The sequence below is a fragment of the Perognathus longimembris genome, chromosome 5, assembly GCF_023159225.1.
Source record: "Perognathus longimembris pacificus isolate PPM17 chromosome 5, ASM2315922v1, whole genome shotgun sequence".
In the NCBI taxonomy this organism is placed as follows: Eukaryota; Metazoa; Chordata; class Mammalia; order Rodentia; family Heteromyidae; genus Perognathus; species Perognathus longimembris.
Genome location: NC_063165.1, coordinates 39,632,770 through 39,639,374, shown reverse-complemented (window position 1 = coordinate 39,639,374; position 6,605 = coordinate 39,632,770).

Below are 6,605 nucleotides of genomic sequence, written 5' to 3'. Positions count from 1 at the left end.
GAGAACACCAGTCATTAAAAAAGGAATGTTGTGTTCCTTTCATTCTGGGTAATAATATAGAGTCAGAAATTTTAAACTCAAGAGATTAATAATGAAGGCATATGTAAGGGGAAGGAGAAAGAAGTTTTCTGAAAATTAATTATGATAACAAAGTTTAAGGATTAGCACATTTTCAAATAAAAGAAAACATATAAGTATTAAACAAGCTCACAGAGAGCATTGAGGGGAATTTGGAAAAACCACAGTCATTCCCATTCTTTCTTTAGAAACAGTTGATAAACTATTTTGTCAGAATTTGCTTACAGTTTGATAGGAATTTAAGCTTTGGGCCCTCACCCCAGAATTATTAAATCAGAATCTCTTGTGGCAAAGATGGTGATCCTGCAGTCACTCCTGAGTAATTGTAGATAGAATATGACCTTCTGGCTGCAGGACAGTGTGTACTAGGTTCACAGCTTTGACGAATGGTCACAGCTCAGAATTGCCCTTATTATCTCCTGAGGAGCTTGGCTGTGTTCTTCTTCTATCAGGCATCCATCTTATTTATAAAGAACAATTGGGACCTATAAAACATGGAACAACTCTAGACATTCACACATCCAAGTCAAAGGAGGGTATGCATAGGAGCCGATGACAAAGGCTCAATAGCTATGTGCATATGATCAAATAATATTTTATGAAATGAACTCCAAGAAAAAGAAACTAGAGATTTTTCAGTTCCAGTTGTTTTTTTTTCCTTTTGTCTTGTTTGTCTTTGGGAGGGTGAGGGAGAACACAGAAAAGTGGGGCAAAGGGTAAACAAATAAAACAGTCGTACTCATTAGACACTATGTGCACAATGAACTGTACATCTTGGGGGGGGATAGGAGGGAAAAACTGGGAGAGAGAAAAGGAAGGTGAGACATGGTTCGTAAAGAATTGTACTCATTATTTGACTTATGTAACTGTAACCCCTCAGTTTGTCACCTCTACAATAACAACTTTAAAAAGAAAAGAAAAGAAGAGAAAACATGAAACAAGATGTAGAGCAAACCATATACTTGCCTGGTAAAACAACAGAAAGTCAGAATCTGGCGATGCCAGTAGGTTACATTGAAAGCTAGGCTGTTGCCAGCTCACACATGAATAATTCTTTTCATTGCCATCCAGAAAATGTGCCTAAACCTTCAAGCTTCAGCTTGTGCACATTTGATTTTGATTGAATCTCAGCACCATTTAGCTGTAGTCACCAGTCTGTGTAGATTGGCTGATGTGCTACATGTCCGACTTGGAAATCCTTTAACTGGATTAGAAACCCCTGGGTCTGCATATTGAAAATAATTTTTACAAAAAGAATCTACAGTAATTAGTGATTAGTAGTGTTTCTAGCCCTACCGTTTCACAGTCTGAGGCAGTTAATCCATAACCACATTAATTGTATTACACTGTGTAGGTAAAAAATTGAAAGTCTACTAAGTGGGAAAATTACTGAGCTACTCTAGTTTGCTACATAAAAGAAACTGGTGTGTGTTTAAATGTCTATAAAGCACAATGCAAGCAAATTAGCTTCTACATTGGAGTTGATGAATTAGGCATAAATAACATGAATTTTCACGAAATAGGCATATGGATCATTTTTGGTATATTTAGAGCAGTTTGTTGCTAAAAATTATCTTGAAAGTAAATTGCAAAATATAAAGATGTACAAAGACACACAATCCTTGTCTATGGATTGGATTGTGTGCCATTCTCCATAGATGTAAGGAACTCTTCAGAATTTAGCTTCAATGCCAATTCCACACCACACACTCATGCACTTCTATGCCTTTAAAAAATCTAGCATCCTATGAAGAAATTTTATTAATAAATTAATGTCTTCTACACATTTTGGATACCAATAATACATTAACTCATCTGATATCTTTTCAAATTTTTAGAGATACTGTAAAACACTAAGCAACATCACTAAATAAACTACTCTAATATGGCATGTAAAACTAATCTTAGCAATGTCAGCCATGTCGCAAGTCTAAACATGGCTCTGTATATGTTCAAGTTATACAACAGATGCACCTAATGTCAAGATGTGGGATTATGGTATCAGTTAAGGAAATGGATATTTCCCTCTAGAGACCTACTTCTATGCCTTAAAGGATTGTTAGCTCCCACAATCCCCTCCATACACATACCTATTAAGAGTTACAAAGGAACTGTTGTAATTTTATTCAGAATAATAATAGTGAAAATAGTTGAAAAAATGTGGATTATCAATCATTTGTCTAGCCCCATTAATGTGAAGGAAACAAGCCATTTAGGCTATGAACATGAATTAACTTTTAAGTTGTAGAGTTGATATTCATGGTAAAATCATATCATAGTCCAGTATCTATTAAAATGTGCTAATGTGCTTGAGAAGTGATTTTATTTCTGGGCCACACCCTCAATCTTCTTTTTTTTAGTTGTTTGTCAGAAAGGGTTAGATCGGGTCTCAAAGCCCACTCTCTCTCTCTCTCTCTCTCTCTTTCTCTCTCTCTCTCTCTCTCTCTCTATCTATCTATCTATCTATATATATATATATATAACTATCAAACTGAATTACAGAGAGGTTACAGTTTCATACATTAGGCATTGGATACATTTCTTGTACTGTTTGTTACCTCCTCCCTCATTTCCCCCTTCCCCCTCCCCCTTTCCCTTCCCTCCCCCCATGAGTTGTTCAGTTCATTTACACCAGACAGTTTTGCAAGTATTGCTTTTGTAGTTGTTTGTCTTTTTTTACCCCGTGTCTCTCGATTTTGGTATTCCCTTCCAATTTCCTAGTTCTAATACCAGTATACCTGGTTTCAAATATACTCAGATAAGATACAGAGGAAGTGTAGGTACAACCACAGGAAGGTGATACAAGAAGATCATCAATAATAGAGGCTACAGTTACATATGGCACGTTGAAAGTAGTTACAACTGTGATATAACAATCGTTTTCATAACATGGAGTTCATTTCACTTAGCATTATCTTATGTGTTTGTAAGGGTATAGCTATTGGGCTCCTGTGATCCTCTGCTGTGACTTGCCTAAACCTCTGCTAATTATTCCCTATAAGGGAGACCATAGAGTCCATGGTTCTTTGGGTCTGGCTCACTTCACTTAGTATAACTTTTTCCAAGGCCTTCCATTTCCTTACAAATGGGGCAATGTCATTATTTCTGATAGAGGCATAAAATTCCATTGTGTATATGTACCACATTTTCCTGATCCATTCGTCTACTGAGGGGCATCTGGGTTGGTTCCAGATTCTAGCTATGACATATTGTGCTGTGATGAACATTGTTGTGCTTGTGGCTTTAGTGTGATTATGTTTGTGATCTTTTGGATAGATACCCAAAAGTGGGGCTGCTGGGTCATAGGGGAGCTCTATGTTTAGCCTTCTGAGGAATGTCCATACCGCTTGCCAGAGTGGCTGAACCAATTTACATTCCCACCAACAATGAAGTAGGGTTCCCTTTTGGCCACATCCCCTCCAACATTTGTCATTGTTAGTTTTCTTGATATAGAACATTCTTACTGGGGTGAGATGGAATCTCAATGTTGTTTTGATTTGCATTTCCTTTATGGCCAGTGATGTAGAACACTTTTTCATATGTCTCTTGGCCATTCTCATTTCCTCATCAGAGAAGTCTTCTTTTTAAGTCTCTAGCCCAACTGATGAGGGAGCTATTGGTTCTTTGTGGTTTTGTTTTGGAGAAAGGTAATTTTTTTAGTTCTGCATATATTTTAGATATGAGGCCTTTGTCCATTGAATGGCCAGTAAAGATCTTTTCCCAATCTGTGGGCTTTCTGTTTATCTTGGCAGCTATATCCTTTGCCCTGCAGAAGCTCTGCAGTTTGATGCAGTCCCATTTGTCTAACCTTTCTTTGATTTGTAGCCTTTCTGGGTCTTTGTTAAGAAAGCTCTGTCCTGTGCCAAGGAGCCCAAGTGTTTCTCCTACTCCTTCCTTTAGTGTTTTCAGGGTGTCTGTTTTGATTTCAAGGTCTTTGATCCATTTGGAATTGATTTTGGTGCAGGATGATATATAGGGATCTAGTTTTAGTTTGTTGCATGTGTTGAACCAGCTTTGCCAGCACCATTTGTTAAAGAGGCTATCTTTCTTCCAAACTATTGTTTTAGCTTCTTTATCAAAGATTAAGTAGGCGTAGTTCTGTGGGTTCATTTCTGGGTCTTCAATTCTGTTCCATTGGTCTTCAGGCCTGTTCCGGTGCCAATGCCAAGCTGTTTTTATTACTATAGCTTTATAATACAGCTTGAAGTTTGGTATTGTAATTCCTCCAGCACCATTCTTTCTGCTTAGGATTGTTTTTGGTATTCTAGTCTTTTATTGTTCCATATGAATTTCTGGATTGCTTCCTCTATTTCATTAAAGAATGGTGTTGGGATATTAGTGGGTATTGCATTGAATTTGTAGATAGCCTTTGGCAATATTGCCATTTTGATTATATTAATCCTCCCAATCCAGGAGCATGGGAGGTTTTTCCATTTCCTTAGTTCTGCCTTAATTTCATTTTTCATGTTTTTAAAGTTCTCATCATAGAGGTCTTTCACTCCTTTGGTTAAGATTATTCCTATGTACTTTATGTTTTTTGAGGCTATTGCAAAAGGAGTTGTTTTCCTGATTTCAGCCTCAATCTTTGGGTCATTAGCATAGAGAAAGGCCGTTGATTTTTGAGGGTTCAAAGCCCACTCTTGTACCTTCTGACTAGCTGGAATATTTTAGGCATTTGCTACCATGGCCAGTCTCTAACAAGATATACTTTTTAGTAGAAAGCACACTGGCACCAGCCAGGTGATATGTTGACTCACACCTGTAATCTCTGCTACTTAAGAGATAGAGATGGAGAATATTGCAGTTTGGGTTTAGAATTTAGCAAGACCTCATTTCAACAAATAAGCTAGGCATGGTGTTGCACAGTATAATTCAAGCTATATAGAAAACATTATTAGAAAGACTGTGGTTCTATCCCAGTCTTAGGCAACAACTCATTAGACTTTATCTAAAAAATAACCTGAAGCAAGAAGTATGGCTCAAATAGTACAGTGATTCCCTAACAAGCACTCATCCCTGAGTTCAAATCCCAGTAGTGACATAAAGCAATAAGACCAAAAAAGTACACAGATTATAGAATTAGAAAAAAAGATTATTATTTATTAACATTATGTTTCCATACATTCAAGAAAGTAAAGAGTGAGAATGCCACAGACAGACAAGAATGCTTGAAAAAATGACTTAATGGGATTAGAAGAAAATAAGGCACAGATTATTTTTTAAAAATGAGGAAAAGAAATAGGCAGCGACCTTGCAAACATCTAAAGATGAATGAGGATGATAATGGTGCCCCTCCAGAAATGTTGTAATCCAGATAAATAAGATGGACCAAAAATTTCAAAGTAATAAACAACAACAAAAAGCTTAAAGAAAAATCTGTTGACTTAGAACACCAGTGAAATTATCCTGTAAATATTTACGTAAACAGTGAAATTATTGCTTAAAAGTAAAAGTTGAAATGTTTTTTGCAAATCTGAAGTAAAAGGTTAATCGAATATATTTTAGCAAGTATAGAATACAAAACTTTTAGAAAGCAGTCCTGTAGGCAGGAAAATACTGTCACATAAAAATTTAAATATACACAATGAAGAGATATGAGAAATGGTAAATATTTGTGTTAATACAACTGAATTATTTTCCTATCTTTTTACATCTTCTAAAATAATTGACTGCTTAAAATAAAACATTATAATCATATATTTTGGATTTTATAAGATACACAAAATTAAAGTGAATAATGAGACCATAAAGGAAACTAAAAGTTACTATGTCAACCTTCAAGAAACGTAGGTTCCATGGTTTCCCTCATTTGTAATGATTAATGTACAATAAATATAAATTATATGAATACCCCTGGCCAACAGTAGATGTAGGATCCAAATGTACTAGCTATGTCCCACTTGTGAAAATAACTATGAAAAAAAGAAAGATGGGAAGCAATAACTATGAAGATATAGATAGGTTCAATTTCAAAGAATAAACATATACCACATGGAATATGGCCTAGTGGCAAGAGAGTTTGCCTCGTATACATGAAGCCCTGGGTTCGATTCTCCAGCACCACATATCTAGAAAATGGCCAGAAGTGGCACTCTGGCTCAAGTGGCAGAGTGCTAGCCTTGAGCAAAAAGGAAGCCAGGGACAGTGCTCAGGCCCTGAGTCCAAGCCCCAGGACTGGCAAAAAAAAACAAAAAAAAACATATATATATATATATACATATATATATGTATATATATGTATATATATATATATATATATATATACCACATGACTGGATGGAGAAAGAGGGAGCAAATACAGTCATATTCAATGTGCATTATATGGAAATTGAACTATGTAACTTGAAGAGAGGGAAAAGGAAAATGGGGAGAATCATGGAAAGGGAAACATTGATCAAGAAGCATTATAGTCCTAACCTGACTTATGGAATTGTAACCTCTTTGTACAACATCAGATAATAATAAAGTTATACCACCTAAGTGTCAATCAGAAAAGAAGACTGAAATGAGTTGTTTTAATAATAGGT